The 14,347-nt window shown below is 55.4% G+C and overlaps 1 long non-coding RNA gene across 1 annotated transcript; it reads left to right on the top strand.

Annotated features, from left to right (window-relative positions):
- The first annotated feature begins 68 nt into the window (after positions 1–68).
- LOC122463734 lies at positions 69–2,418 on the top strand. Its single transcript, XR_006287338.1, has 2 exons — positions 69–795; positions 964–2,418. It is a non-coding gene; the product is annotated as an uncharacterized LOC122463734 (long non-coding RNA).
- Positions 2,419–14,347: the final 11,929 nt, after the last annotated feature.

Here is a 14,347-nt window from a genome sequence, read left to right as displayed (position 1 = left end):
GTTGAGACAGTCTGGGCGGTGGCGGGAATAGAACATTGCGACGATCCGGGGGCTGGGGGGGGGGGGCGGAAGGAACGTGGGGGTGGAATATTGCCCCCGTCGAACGTGACAACCAGCTAGGGAGGAAGGAGGAGACAGAAGGTTGCGACGATCCGTGGCAGAAGCGGGGCGGGGGGCGACGTTGGGAGCCCCCCCAGTGCAACGCTGTGACGGCCTGGTGGTGTCGGGACGGGGGGGGGGTGGAACCTTGCAACATGGCGGCGGGACAGACCCACGCGTGATCTGGGGCTCAGAACTCCCCCCCCCCCCCCACCTGCGCGATCTCTCAAGCGGGCGGCAGCTGTGCTGGGAGAGTGCCCCGCCCGCGAAACAGGATGGGGACGGGATCGGTGCGTCTTTCACCGGGCTTTGCCCCCACTCCTGCAGGCAGCACCCAGGCCCTGGGCCTGTCCCGATGCAGTTGGCAGAGCGGCTGTCCCCTGGTTGTCAGATCTGAGCCCAATGTCCCAGCGCGGCGCTAGGGGGCGCTGTGCTGCAGACAGCGACACGGGGGTGCCCAGGACTGGCCCCAATGCCCCAGGGCAGTGATAGGGGGTACTGTGCTGCAGGGAGTGGAGTGGGGGTGCTCTCCCAGGGCAGTCAGTGGCCCCAATGCATCAGCGCTAGGGAGCGCTGTGCTGCAGGGGGGGAAGCAATTCCCTGGCAGTCAGGGCTGGACCCAGTGCTCCAGCGCGGCACTAGGGAGCGCTGTGCTGCAAGGGGTGGGAGCTCCCCTGGCAATCAGGGCTGGACCCAGTGATCCAGCAGGGCACTAGGGGGTGCTGTGCTGCAAGCGGTGGGAGCTCCCCAGGCAGTCAGGGTTGGACCCAGCGCTCCAGCGGGGCACTAGGGGGTGCTGTGCTGCAAGGGGTGGGAGCTCCCCAGGCAGTCAGGGTTGGACCCAGCGCTCCAGCGGGGCACTAGGTGCCCCAGTGTGCTGTGGCAGTGTTGTGAATCCACGCTTTGGGATACCTTTTTCTCTTAGCTCTACCTCTCCAGCTAAACTTCAGCATGAATTACTCCATCCGACTTCTCCAAAGCCTCCTAGATAAAGCTGTCTTCACTTCCTGTCCTAAACGGCCGTGTCTCTTTCACTTTGCGCCCTATCACAGATTTACCCACGGGAGCTCCCAGCCCTTGCTACATTTCCAAGCAAACCACCCAGCTCAAGTGGTTTGATTCTTCCAGGACATATCTCCAAACCCGCTCCCAACTGATTCTCGTTCCCGTCCTGCTTTTCAAATCCCTTTGGAAACAAAGAAGATGATCTAACAACTTACGTGGCTGCAAACCACGGCATAACAAGAACCAGTGGCTGGACATTAGAGACAGACAAATTCCAGCTGGAAATAAGGCACTGGTTTTTCTCCCTGAGAGGGATTAACCATTGAAACAAACTGCCTGGGGAAGTGTTGGTTAATCCTCTCCATGGCTTCCAGTCAAGGCTGGATGCCTTTTGAGATGTTACTGGACTCAGGGCAGGGGGACCAGGGTGAACTCACTGCTCTGGGTTACAAAGGAGGTCAGACTAAATGATGTAATGGTCCCTTCTGCCGTTGGACTGGCTGAAGTTGAATTTTGAAAATGCAGGTGATTCACAATTTTCATGGCTGCATCATCGAAACATTTCCTGAATTTATCCTGCCTCCTCTGAAGTGGGGAAATACTAGCCCACTTTTATAGGTGGGGAAACGGAGGCAAAAAGAGAGGCTCACCCAGGGAGTCGTAGAGCCAGGAATTGAACCCACAGCTCCTGAGCCCCACTTCTGCCACCAGGCCAGCTTTCCCCACTGACCCCTTGTGATCACGCTCAGCTGAGAGGCCAATGATTGAAGAGGCAGAGACTGATGACATGTCTCATCCCAGGTCAGGCATGAGGCAATTACAGGGGAAGATGGCCATGTGACTGGGACTTAGGCGTTCTGGGTTTGATTCCCAGCTCTGCTAGAGACATTGGCAAGTCACCTCATTTGTGCCTTAGTTTCCCCTTCTCTAAAATGAGAATAATTTTGCCTTTGTCTAGACAGATGGTAAGTTCTTTGGAGATGGTCTCTCACTGTGTGTCTGGGCAGCACCTGGAACAACAGGGCCCCGATCGCAGCTGGGGCAGGGCCAGTCTCTGTCTGTCTGGGCAGCGCCTGGTACAACAGAATCCTGACTTGGGGTTTCCAGCAATATATAAACAGTAACAGTTTTGTCCTGTGCTGGTCCTGTGTTAAAGATGCTGTCCTGGGCTCTTAACCCCAGTACTTCTGATCAACTAGTATATTTCCCTGTTTGCAGTATGTCATACTGATACTTTCCAACAGCCGCTACATTTGCTCATTTAAAAGAAAACAGAAGAAATAAAATATCTCTGTGGAGCAATTGTTTCCTGTTCGCCCAGGGTGATAAACGTGGCTATTTATACTTGATGTGCTGCAATGCGGTGATCACTGTACTCAATGTGCTTTTCAACAACTCTGCCAGGTCCGGGGCTGAGGGCAGGGGGCTAAGGCACTGGGGATCTGGGTCTCAGCCCTTCAGGAGGTCAGACTATCATGGCCCTTTGAACTGAGAGATCAGTGGCACGGTTCCCCCTGCAGAGGGCGCTCTGGGGATCAGCATGGAGTGGGGTGTTTCCCCACCTGCCTACCCAGGAGTTAGCTGCAGAACAGTGGGCCAGTCTAGCGCCATGCCCTGCTTTCCCATACATCAGATCAGAGCCATGGGCCCATCGAGTCCAGTTCCTGCCTGCCTGGATCAGAACAATGAGCCCCTCGCGCCTGTGTCCCAGCTCCCTGCTGCATCAGATCAGACCAATGGGCCCATCTGCCCTGGTATCCTCCCTGCCAACCTGGATCGGACCAACAGCTCAGCTTATACACCATGCTTCTGTGCCAGGGATCCATTTTTAAGGGGAGCTCTGGGGGCACCCACCGACTCAAAAAGCCCAAACAGTGCCACTCTGTCACAGCCTTGCCATTGTAACCACTGGAGCGCCCTCTGCTGCCAAGAGAACCCAGGAGTCCTGATTCCAGCAGCCCCCAATGTTGTCCACTAGATACCTGGAATCCTGACTCCACGCCCCGCTGCTCAAACCACGAGACCCTCATACCCACACAAGTCCTGATCACAGGCTCGAGCCCCATTGCACAGTGATACATAACCACCCAAAAGGCAGTCCCTGCCTGCAAAAGCTTCCAATCCAGGACAACCGCTGGGGACGGATGGGAGCAATGGGCATGACGAGCCGTGGTCTCAGCTGCCCACGCATGGCAAGGTTTTGAAGGTATCCTGGCAAAGGAGGACAGTGGGGGTGGTTGCCGGTGTGGACCCTCCCCTCCTCACGGAGCTGTCAAGCCATCTGCTCTCCTCCAGCCCTGGCATTAGAGGTTTTTCGTTAAGCTGTCTAAATCCCTCTGTATTTGCTGGTTTGTGCTGGGTTTGTGGCATTAGCTGGAGGTGGAATTGCCTCCTGCCTGGGCTTGTGTGGTTGGCCCCTGAGCATCAGTGACCCAACCAGCCTCGGAGGGAAGGCAAAAGCTAAAGTACACGCTGAGGTGGCGAGAACCCAGGAATCTTGGGTCTCAGTAACATCGTCTTGCTGCACTAACCCCCTACACTCTGCTCCCTTCCCACAGCTGGGAAGAGAACCCAGGAGTCCTGACTCCCAACCCTCAGCCAGATCCTACTCCCCTCCCAGAGCTGGAATTGAACCCAGGCGTCCTGACCTGCAGCCTCCCATGCTCTAGTCACTAGGCCCCAGTCTCCTCCCATAGTGGGGCCTGGCTTCCAAGCCTGGTCTTGCTATTGCAGTTGAAAGAAAAAATAGATTTGTTTTGAAAAAAAATTCTCGCTTTTCCTACATTTTGCCACTAGGTGGCGAGACAGCTGAGTGTAAAAAACAAAAGCGGCCCAGTGTGTTGGCCTGGGGCCAGGACAGAGCGGGGTGCTTCTAGAGAGAGCTGTTTTGGGGAGACTAGGGCAGGGCCCGGAGGAGATCGATGTTCCATTCAGTCACCTGGAGAGCAAGGCTGGCCTGTGCCTAAATGAGGACTCAGAAGAGCTGAGTTCAAGGCATTCCTGTGCCACAGAATCCGTGTTGCCCTCAGCAAGCCACTGCATCGCTCGGTGCCTCAGTTTCCCATCTTTAACATGGGACGCAGACTGACACTGGTTGTGCAGCAAACAGCACAATGGGGCCCTGATCCCCGCTGGCGCAGGGACTGTCTCTTGCTGTGTCGGGGCAGCACCCGGCACAAGGGGGTCTCAGACTCTGTTGCTACTTTAATACAAAAATATTCCTTGGAATTATTTTCTTTGCTTAAATAGAAGGAACAAAATGATTCAATGTAGGAAAAATGCAACAGAAATTGTAGAAGTGAGAATAAAAAATCACAATGGATTGAAAGGTTTAATGGGGACTTACTTGACTGAGTACCATGTGGGGCCTTAAAAAGCCACCCAGTCCTCTGTTCTGTGTTCACACTGAAAAGCTCACGGTGTTTTTGTAAGCACTGGGGTAAGCTTTGCTCTGCAGCTGTGACATAGCAGCCATGTCCCACCCGAGAGGCAGCTGCATTCCTACACGGGACTGGATGACTGAGCCCTGCGCGCCAGCGATGTACAGCTGGCAAACACCAGTTGGGCCCCACCTGAGCAGTGGTGGCATTTCTGCATCGGCTGAATCAGCCCTGTGCAGCTGCTAAACGGCTGTTCCTGACCAGAGACCGTGTGTCCGGTGCAAGGCAATAACTATGAAGAAACCAAACTGTCAGCTCAGCTTTCTGTCTGTGTGCTCAGATCACTGGACTCTGACTGCTAAGCGTGCGAGTAAACGCAAGCTTGCACACAAAGCCGATCTGACGTGTTCCACTCAGCAGAGGGCATTCTCACACACACACACACACACACACACACACACACAGAGCTGGTGAGACGTTTTATACACACAGCGGTTTGGAGAGATGCTGCTGATAAATGCATCCAAGGATCCAGTGCGTAGCCCCACCTGGGCTCACACCTGTCTCTCACAGAGACCTGAGGATCTGTGTATCTGTTACCCTGTGGCACCACTCGCAGAACTTGTCGCTCCAATGAAGTCTGATTCGGTGAACTGACATGGACATATTTCATGCAGCAGAGGGCAGTGCCTCCCCGACAGAGCAGGCCTCATCCCCTCCAGCAGGGACACGCATGCAGGGGGACACAGAGCAGGGATCCAGCCGGGACGGGGACACACGCGTGTTCCACCTTGCTCGAATGCAAAGCCCTGGAGAGGGACAGGAGCACTTTTCTCTTTGAGAAGTGTGGTCGCCACTTTTCACCTGGGGAAAATTCTGAGCAGCAGGCAGTTCTCCCAGCAATCACAGCCCTATTAAAACAAAAGCTCCTTCCCCTTGAACTGAATCCATCCAGCTATGACAAGGCGGGTGAGGTAGTATCTGTTACGGAGTGTGGGGGAGTCCAGGCCCTGCACCCCTTTTCCTGGGATTCACTGAGACTCTCAGCCAGCCAGTAAAACAGAAGGTTTATTGGACAACAGGAACACAGTACAAAACAGAGCTTGTGGGTACAACCAGGACCCCTCAGTCAAGTCCTTCTGGGGGAGCAGGGAGCTTAGACCCCAGCCCTGCATTCCTCCACCCAGCCCCAAACTGAAACTAAACCCACCCAGCAGGTTCCCTGCTGCAGCCTGTCTTCACATTCCTGGGCAGAGGTGTCACCTCCCCTCCCCGTCCTGGCTCAGGTGACAGGCTCTCAGGTCTCCCATCCCCAGGGCACATTCCCAGGTCAACACTCCCCCCTCCCTGCTGCGTCACATCGTCACAGTATCTTTTACTGGACTAACTTCTGCTGGGGAGAGAGGCAAGCTTTCAAGCTTACACAGAGCTCTTCGGATTATTTTACCTCTTTATTTGCCGCTGGTGCGACCCGTGCTGAAATCCTGTGTCCAGTTCTGGTGTCCACAGTTCAAGAAGGATGTTGGTAAATTGCAGAGGGGACAGAGAAGAGCCACAAGAATGATTAAAGAGTTAGAAAACCTGCCTTATAGTGAGAGACTCCAGGAGCTCAAGCTTGGTTGTTTAGCTTAACTAAGAGAAGGTTAAGGGGTGACTTAATCCTAATCTATAAGTACCTATATGGCAGACAAAATATTTAATTGTGGGCTCTTTGATCTACCACAGGAAGGTCTAACAAGCTCCAGTGGCTGGAAGTTGAAGTTAAACAAACTCAGACTGGAAATGGAGCGTAATTTTGAACCATGAGAGTAATCGGGACAGTTTACCCACACTGGCAATATTTAAATCCAGATTGGTTGGTTTTCCAACAGCTCTCCACTAGGGGCAGTTTTGGGGCAGTTCTCCGGCCTGTGCGATCCAGGAGGTCAGATGAGATGATCACAATGGTCCCTTCTGGCCTTAAGAGTCTATGAATTGATCTAAACTGAGCTGTAGGAAACAGACTCTCCGTGCCACGTTTAAGTTGCCTCTAAAGGGCTGGTGGAGTTGGTGGCTGTGACTGAATGAGCTTTGGCCCAGGACTTCCCAAAGTCTTGTGTGACACTCCCATCCTACATTAGCGATCAGCCAATTGTCACTGTCAGGTCTCCCAAGGCTACAAAAAGCTAAACCTACTTGACCTTGTACTCCGAGAGTTTCTAAGGGCACGTCTACACTGGCAAAGTTACAGCATCCACAGTTACAGTGCCGCTCAGAGGAAAGCCGCTGTTGTGTGTTCACACTGACAGCTGCCTGCACAATAGCGTGTTCACGCTTGCGGCGCTATTCGGAGCGGTGCACTCTGGGCAGCTATCCCACAGAGCACCTCTTTCTCTTCTGCCGCTAAGACTTGTGGGAAGGCGGAAGGGGTCCCGGCGCGTCCTGGGCCCTGTCCCAATGCCCCATGATGCATTGCTTCGCATCCCAGCAATCCCTGTGCTTCCATCCGCATTTGGCGCCAATTTTCACCAGTTTGTGTACTGCACGCCCTGCCTCTTCGGGCTGCAGACGTGGATCCCGAGCTGCTGACAAGAATGCTGTTCACACTGACCAACGCGTCACGAGAGGCAGTGGCGTGATTCCTGAAACTACCAAGGCAAGAGGAGTGCGACACGGATCTCGCCACGTGTAGGAGCTACGACAGGAGATTGCTTGCGGCGTTCACGGAGGAGCTGACCACAGTGGAACGCCGCTGTGGGGCTCGGGAAACTAGCACTGGGTGGTGGAATCACATCGTGGTGCACGTCTGCAATGGGAGACAAGCCTGCGTTCTGCAACCCTCCTGCCCCAGCAACTCGCTTCAGCAATTCCCCAAATCAGGTCCACTTACCAGAGGCCTCCTCTCCTGTTTGCTCTTTGCCAAGCTCTGACTGCTGTGACCGGCTAGGCTGCTCCGGGGTAGAAAATAGCTCCTGACTGCCTGCTTCTCTCCCCGTCTTCGTCCAAGATTTCCTCCTCCTGGCTCAGTCCACTCTCGACTGGCACGTGAGCCAACGAAGTATCCACAGGGGCCTTCGCAGTGGAGGTGGGGTCGCCGCCAAGCATCGCGTCCAGCTCTTTGTAGAACCGGCAGCTGGTGGGCGCAGCACCGGACTGGTGGTTTGTCTCCCGCGCCCTGTGGTGGGCGTTCCGCAGCTCCTTCACTGTGACCCTGCACTGCAGTGTGTCCCGGCCATGGCCCCTTTCTCTCATGCAGCGTGAAATCTGTCCCTGGGTATCATAACTCCTACGGCTGGAGCGCAGCTGGGACTGCACAGCCTCCTCTCCCCAAATGCCGACGAGGTCCAGCAGCTCGGCATTGCTGCAAGCGGGGCCTCGCCTGGTGCCTGGAGCAGGCAGGGCCACCTGGACAGATGCACTGAGACCAGTGCACGCGTCACCGAGCAATAGGAAGGGGACTTTCGAATTTGCAAAGGAACGTACGGGCTGGGGCTGACGGTTGGTCACCTGGGGGCAGGGCAGTAGATTTCAAACCGCTGACCCCAGAGAGGTGAGAACAGGCATCGTGGGACGCCTCCCGGAGGCCAGTCGCAGCGCTGTCATCGACCAGGGTGTCTACGCTGGCACCGCGGCGCTGTAGCCCCGGCGCAGGAAGCTCGACGCCTCTCGTCAGGGTGGCTTTTTTAAAGCACTACAACGGTGCAGGTTCTGCGCACGAAGTGGCTTGGCCGTGTGTGCACCTCGGGAGCGACAGTGCTCAAAGCTGCCTTACTGCGCAGACATTGCCAGTGAGGACGGGGTGTCACGGGGTCCCCGGGCGATGCTCTGGAACGGCTTCCCATGAAGCCAGGCAGGACTCTGGGAAGCCTCCTCTCTGGGAGCAGCCTGTCTGCAGGACACACAGCTCACCCGGCTTCCACCTTCCTGGGTCTGACCTCGGAGCATTCAGCCTCCTCTGCCCCTCCCTGTGCTTCCCACAGCGAGTCCGCCCAGGCGGGGTCCTGGGGAAGCCAGAGGGTCCTGCCCCCCAACTCCGCAGTCAGACGTGACTCTCAGCCAGCCAGGAAAACAAAGGTTTATTAGACGACAGGAACATGGTCTAAAACAGAGCTTGTAGGGGCAGAGAACAGGACCCCTCAGCTGGGTCCATTCTGGGGGGCAGTGAGCCAGACAACCATGTCTGCCCTTCACTCCATGTCTCCAGCCAGCCCCAAACTGAAACTCCCTCCAGCCCCTCCTCGTCTGGGCTTTGTCCCTTTCCCGGGGCCAGGAGGTCACCGGATTCCTTTGTTCTCCAACCCTTTAGCTCTCACCTCGCAGGGGGAAAGGGCCCAGGCCATCAGTGGCCAGGAAACAGGATGTCGGCCACTGTCTGTGTCCAGACCCCTGCACACACCTGCCCTCTAGCGCTCTGCAATGATCATACACCCTTACCCCACCCCCTAGATACTTAAGAACTGCACAGGGGAAACTGAGGCACCCCCTCTGACGATGTGACGCAGCAGGGAGGGGGGAGTGTTGACCTGGGAATGTGCCCTGGGGATGGGAGACCTGAGAGCCTGTCACCTGAGCCAGGAGGGGGAGGGGGAGGTAACACCTCTGCCCAGGAATGTGGACAGAGGCTGCAGAAGGGAACCTGCTTGGGGGGTTTAGTTTTCAGTTTGGGGCTGGGTGGAGGAATGCAGGGAACCCCAGGGCTGGGGCCTAAGCTCCCTGCTCCCCCAGAAGGACTTGACTGAGGGGTCCTGGTTGTACCCACAAGCTCTGTTTTGGACTGTGTTCCTGTTGTCCAATAAACCTTCTGTTTTACTGGCTGGCTGAGAGTCTCAGTGAATCCCAGGACGAGGGGTGCAGGGCCTGGACTCCCCCACACTCCATGACACCCCCACACTATTCAGAGGAAACATTAAGAACAGTCCCACTTGGTCACATCTGTCCCCCCTTCGAGATCGAACTGAGTGGGGTCACTTTAGCCGGTGACCTGGGGAAGTTCGAAGCCACCAACATTCCCATGGATGCCCCAGCATCTCTCCCATTCCTTGGTAGGAGTTACACCAGGCCCTTCCAGTTTCACGCCTTCCCTTAGGTCAGGGGTGGTCGATAGCACTCGCAGGCCGCATGTGGGAAGGTTTATGCGGCCCGTGCCCTTTGGCCACCCCAAAACCCCAGGGGGTCAAACTGGGATTGGGTCTTCTCCCCAACAAGCTGGCCAAACACAGCCACTTGGTTATCAGGCTGTTTAACTTTCTTAACAGCTTTCACTTCATCTGAGACCTTCTCAAAGCTCTCCACACTGGATCTTTCAACAGGAAAGTCAGTGGATCCATTCACAACAGAAAATTTCTGGCTCTTAGGAACTGAAACTTTCTTGATTAAATCACTTTCACACCCTTCAGTTGCAGTAAACTGCTTGCAAAGACTCCATGAGGATTCCTTTCCCTAGGGCTTTTCTAGGCAACAATTCACCCCTCACAGAAATTCTGCTCTTACCCTCTTCACCGAGGGCTTGCTCTAGAAGAACACTTTCCTGAGCAACAACAGACTCTTTCTGGGTCTCCCTTACATCCAGAATTACCTCTGGCCCATCCGGCGGATTCCTACACAATCCCCTTTCAGGCAAACTCACAGACTTCCTAGAGAAAAGGTCAGAAACATTCTCCTTCCCTTTGCCACCCACAAGTTCAGGAATCTTTTCCTTCTTGCTACAGGTTTCCACACCCTCAGTAGGTAACACAATCACATCACCTTCATGCTCTCCTTGTGCCCTGGCTAGGATCTCAACCTGATTAGACAGAGTTGCTCCACCCTTTCCCAACAAGACACTAGCAACAGGCAAAATACAAGCACCAGAATTGTCTGCTCTCTGGGATTTTACATAGACACTAACTGGATGCGACCTATTTACAGGGCCATTCTCCCGAGCAGACCCAAACTTAGGACCATTCCCTTCCTGGGCTTTAGTTGAATCCAGAACAAACTCTGAGACAACTGCACGACCCTCAACCATCACAGGCTGAAAGGCCCCTTCTGTCTGCTCCACAGACAAAGAAGAGCCAGACACACTTTCTCCTTTCCCAGACACCCAGCTTGGGATCTCATTCCCCTTGTCCCAGCACACAAGGCTGGTCACAGACAACTGCTTGGAGATCAGGGTAGCTCCCTCCATAGGCAAGTCAATACCCCTGACAGACACAGGCACGTTTCCTTCACTGTCCCAATTCTCCACCCAGCTAACAGATAAGGTCCAGGGACACTCATCTGCCACTCTCCTCGCCTTCCCACCCTGCTGACTAGACACAGCCATCAGCTCACAAGGCTGCCTAGGCTCTTCCAGACTTTCCTTACCAAGCACCTTGCCACTCCCCACAGATCCCCTGCCCTGGCTGTGTCTCCCCCCACGCAGCTGGGGTCTCAGCTCCCCCAGTGCTCAGCGCTGCCCTTGCTGTCCCAGTGGGGGCAGGCAGCGAGCTCGCTGCTTTCCTCAGTGCATCAGAGCCAGCCTGAGCCCCCTCTCCAGTGTACAAAGGGGCAGGGAGCATCTCTCTGTCCCACCCAACCCCAGGGCTCTGCTTACAGGCAGGCAGGTAGCCTGAGCCTAGCCGCTCCTCCCTGCTGCCAGCCAGGTCATCTGCCTTTTCACTGACCATTTCCCTCTCCGCCGATTGGTTCCCTGGATTCAAATTCAAACCCTCGGCCGTTACAGGAGCATGGTCTGGATCCTGCCCCAAAGAGACACAGTCACCCCACAACAGGGTCTCGCAGCCGGTATCCTGGAGACCCCAATGACCAGCCAGCCCCACCCGTCCTGGGTCTGCACAGGGATCTGGGCCATAGGCAGGGCGAGGGGCTTCGTCCCTGGGACCCTCACCCAGCTCACACAGCCCCTCAGCATCTCAGGCTGCACCACCCAGGGCCTGACAACAGTTCTCTCTGTCCCAGGATCTCGCCACCCCAGGAATGTCTCCCCATTGACCATCACCTTCCGCTCCCACTGGGGGTCCGAGGGGCCTGGCCCCAGGAAACTCCACACAGACAGATAGGTTGGGGTCAGGAGTGGGAGCCTGTCCACCTCCCCACCCATCTGGCTGACGGAGTCTATGGCCTTGGGACCCAGCAAGGGAGCTAGACTTCGGGGCTTTTCCGCAGGGTCCCCCTGGTTCAAATCGCCAGCCTGCTCAAAGGCAGTGAGGTGGCATCCACATCCCCCCCTCCTTAACCAGGGGCAGCAATTTAGTCTCGAGGTTCCCTGCGGAACTGGCCCCCCGGGGTCTATCCCCGCTCACCCCTGGGAGGTCCCCTAGGCCTCTCCGCCCCACCATCGCCAGTTCATGCTGCTGCTGCAGCTCTTTCTCGGGCTCTCGCTGTCTCTCACCGTCCTCTTGCTCTCTCGGACTCAGCTCCAGTCCCATCCATCTCCGATCCCCGGATGGGGAACCCGATCGTCAAGACCCTCGTCTGGTCGGGGACAGAAGTCTTGGGGATGCCTGGCTACTACTCCAGCTGCTCCCAGATCCTGCTATAGCCCCATTTGGGGTCAGGAATCTGTTTCTTAGAGCCGTCATCCTCCAGCTGCATGATGAACGGTGCCTTGGTGAACTTTCCAATGCTCAACCCTCTCTTTCTGCACAGGGTTACAATGTCCTTCTTAAGGAGACGGTGACAGGCCATCACTCCGCTCTTCCCAAGTTGTTGTGGACTCTCACAGGCCTGTGTGCTCTCAGCTTCCCACAGTTTCCAGGGAGAACCCCTAGTGTGCCAGCCCTTCTCGAGGTCACCACCTCTTTGCCAGGGTCGAGCTGCAGACTCCTCCCCCCAGGACTGCTCGCTGCAATCCCCCGGGGGACCCTGTTACTGCAAAAGTCCTTCTCTCTCCCAGGGCCAAGCCGCAGGCTCCTCCGCCCCTGAAACTGCTCACCACAGTCCCCAGGGGGACCCCATTACTGCACAGTCCTTCTTGCTGGTCACACACTCCCAGGGGTTAACCGCCCCCCGAAACCGCTCCTCTCTGAGCCTTCAGCACGCCTGGTCCTCCTCAGTCCCCCTTTGTTTTACTGCTCCCCAGTCACTTACTGCAGGAAGTGCCATCCACGGGGTGCAGTACATCCCACCGCTCCCACCAGTTGTAACGGAGTCCCTGGGCGATGCTCTGGAACTGCTTCCCATGAAGCCGGTCAGGACTCTGGGGCAGTCGCCTTCCTGTGAGCAGCCTGTCTTCAGGACACACAGCTCACCCGGCTTCCACCTTCCTGGGTCTGACCTCGGAGCATTCAGCCTCCTCTGCCCCTCCGTGCGCTTCCCACAGCGAGTCCGCTCAGGCGGGGCTCCTGGGGAAGCCAGAGGGTCCTGCCCCCCAACTCCGCAGTCAGACGGGACTCTCAGCCAGCCAGGAAAACAGAGCTTTATTAGACGACAGGGACATGGTCTAAAACAGAGCTTGTAGGTGCAGAGAACAGGACCCCTCAGCTGCGTCCATTTTGGGGGGCAGTGAGCCAGACAACCACGTCTGCCCTTCACTCCATGTCTCCAGCCAGCCCCAAACTGAAACTCCCTCCAGCCCCTCCTCGTCTGGGCTTTGTCCCTTTCCCGGGCCAGGAGGTCACCGGATTCCTTTGTTCTCCAACCTTTTAACTCTCACCTCGCAGGGGGGAAGGGCCCAGGCCATCAGTTGCCAGGAAACAGGGTGTCGGCCACTGTCTGTGTCCAGACCCCTGCACACACCTGCCCTCTAGGGCTCTGCAATGATCATACACCCTTATCCCACCACCTAGATATTTAAGAACTGCATAGGGGAAACTGAGGCACCCCTACACTATTCAGAGGAAACATTAAGAACAGTCCCACTTCGTCACATGGGCCCATAGTAAGGGGAATGCAGATACTGCTAATACAAAACCGCAAGCTGCAGAATTGTGCTTCTCTTGTGCGCCGCTTGGGGGAAGCACTCCCCCAAACAATCCAGCACAAGGCACCAGAACAGGATCTAGAGACAGGGCAAAAATATCTGTCATCGGATATCAGATCTGTCTCTCCGTCTACGATCATGTGTCCATAAAAACTGGGGAGTCTTGAATATTCACATATTTGAATGTGGAACCTATCTGTCAGTAGAATAAAAATGCACACTGCAGAAGAGGAATATTTGGGGAATCGATTGTTCAAGGCGTCATAACTAGGACTTGGATTTCAAAGGTGCCTAAAATCCTATTGCAGTTTGTTGGGAAATAGGTACAAATGCTCTCAGCTTCCTTTGAAAAATAACAAAATGCAACGATAGTTCTGACAGGTTTCAGAGTAACAGCCGTGTTAGTCTGTATTCGCAAAAAGAAAAGGAGGACTTGTGGCACCTGAGAGACTAACCAATTTATTTGAGCATAAGCTTTCGTGAGCTACAGCATCCGACGAAGTGAGCTGTAGCTCACGAAAACTTATGCTCAAATAAATTGGTTAGTCTCTAAGCTGCCACAAGTACTCCTTTTCTTTTAACAATAGTTCTAACGTTCTCTTGAAAGGAGACACCAGGTCCCAGACACCTCTGCCATCCATACAAACACAGATTTTCCCATGATGGTGCCCTGGTCACTAGCCGGCTACTCTTCTGTCTAACGGCCTGACCCACAGTCCGCTAAAGCCAAGAGTGGGTCTTTACATTCCCTTCAACAGACAGTAGTTCAGCCCTTACATCTCCAGGGATGTGACTTATTCTCAGGAGTCCGGTCCCAGGTCCAGCTGGTGGAGTCCGGAGGGGTGTGTGAAAAAGCCCAGAGACTCTCTCCACCTCTCCTGCAAAGCCTCCGGGTTCACCTTCAGCAGCTCCTGGACGGGCTGGGTCCGACAGGCTCCTGGCAAGGGACTAGAATGGGTCGCTCAGATAAACCCCGGTGGGA

The sequence above is a fragment of the Chelonia mydas genome, chromosome 24 (assembly GCF_015237465.2).
Source record: "Chelonia mydas isolate rCheMyd1 chromosome 24, rCheMyd1.pri.v2, whole genome shotgun sequence".
Lineage (NCBI taxonomy): Eukaryota > Metazoa > Chordata > Testudines > Cheloniidae > Chelonia > Chelonia mydas.
This window is presented reverse-complemented; position numbering and strand designations above follow the sequence as displayed.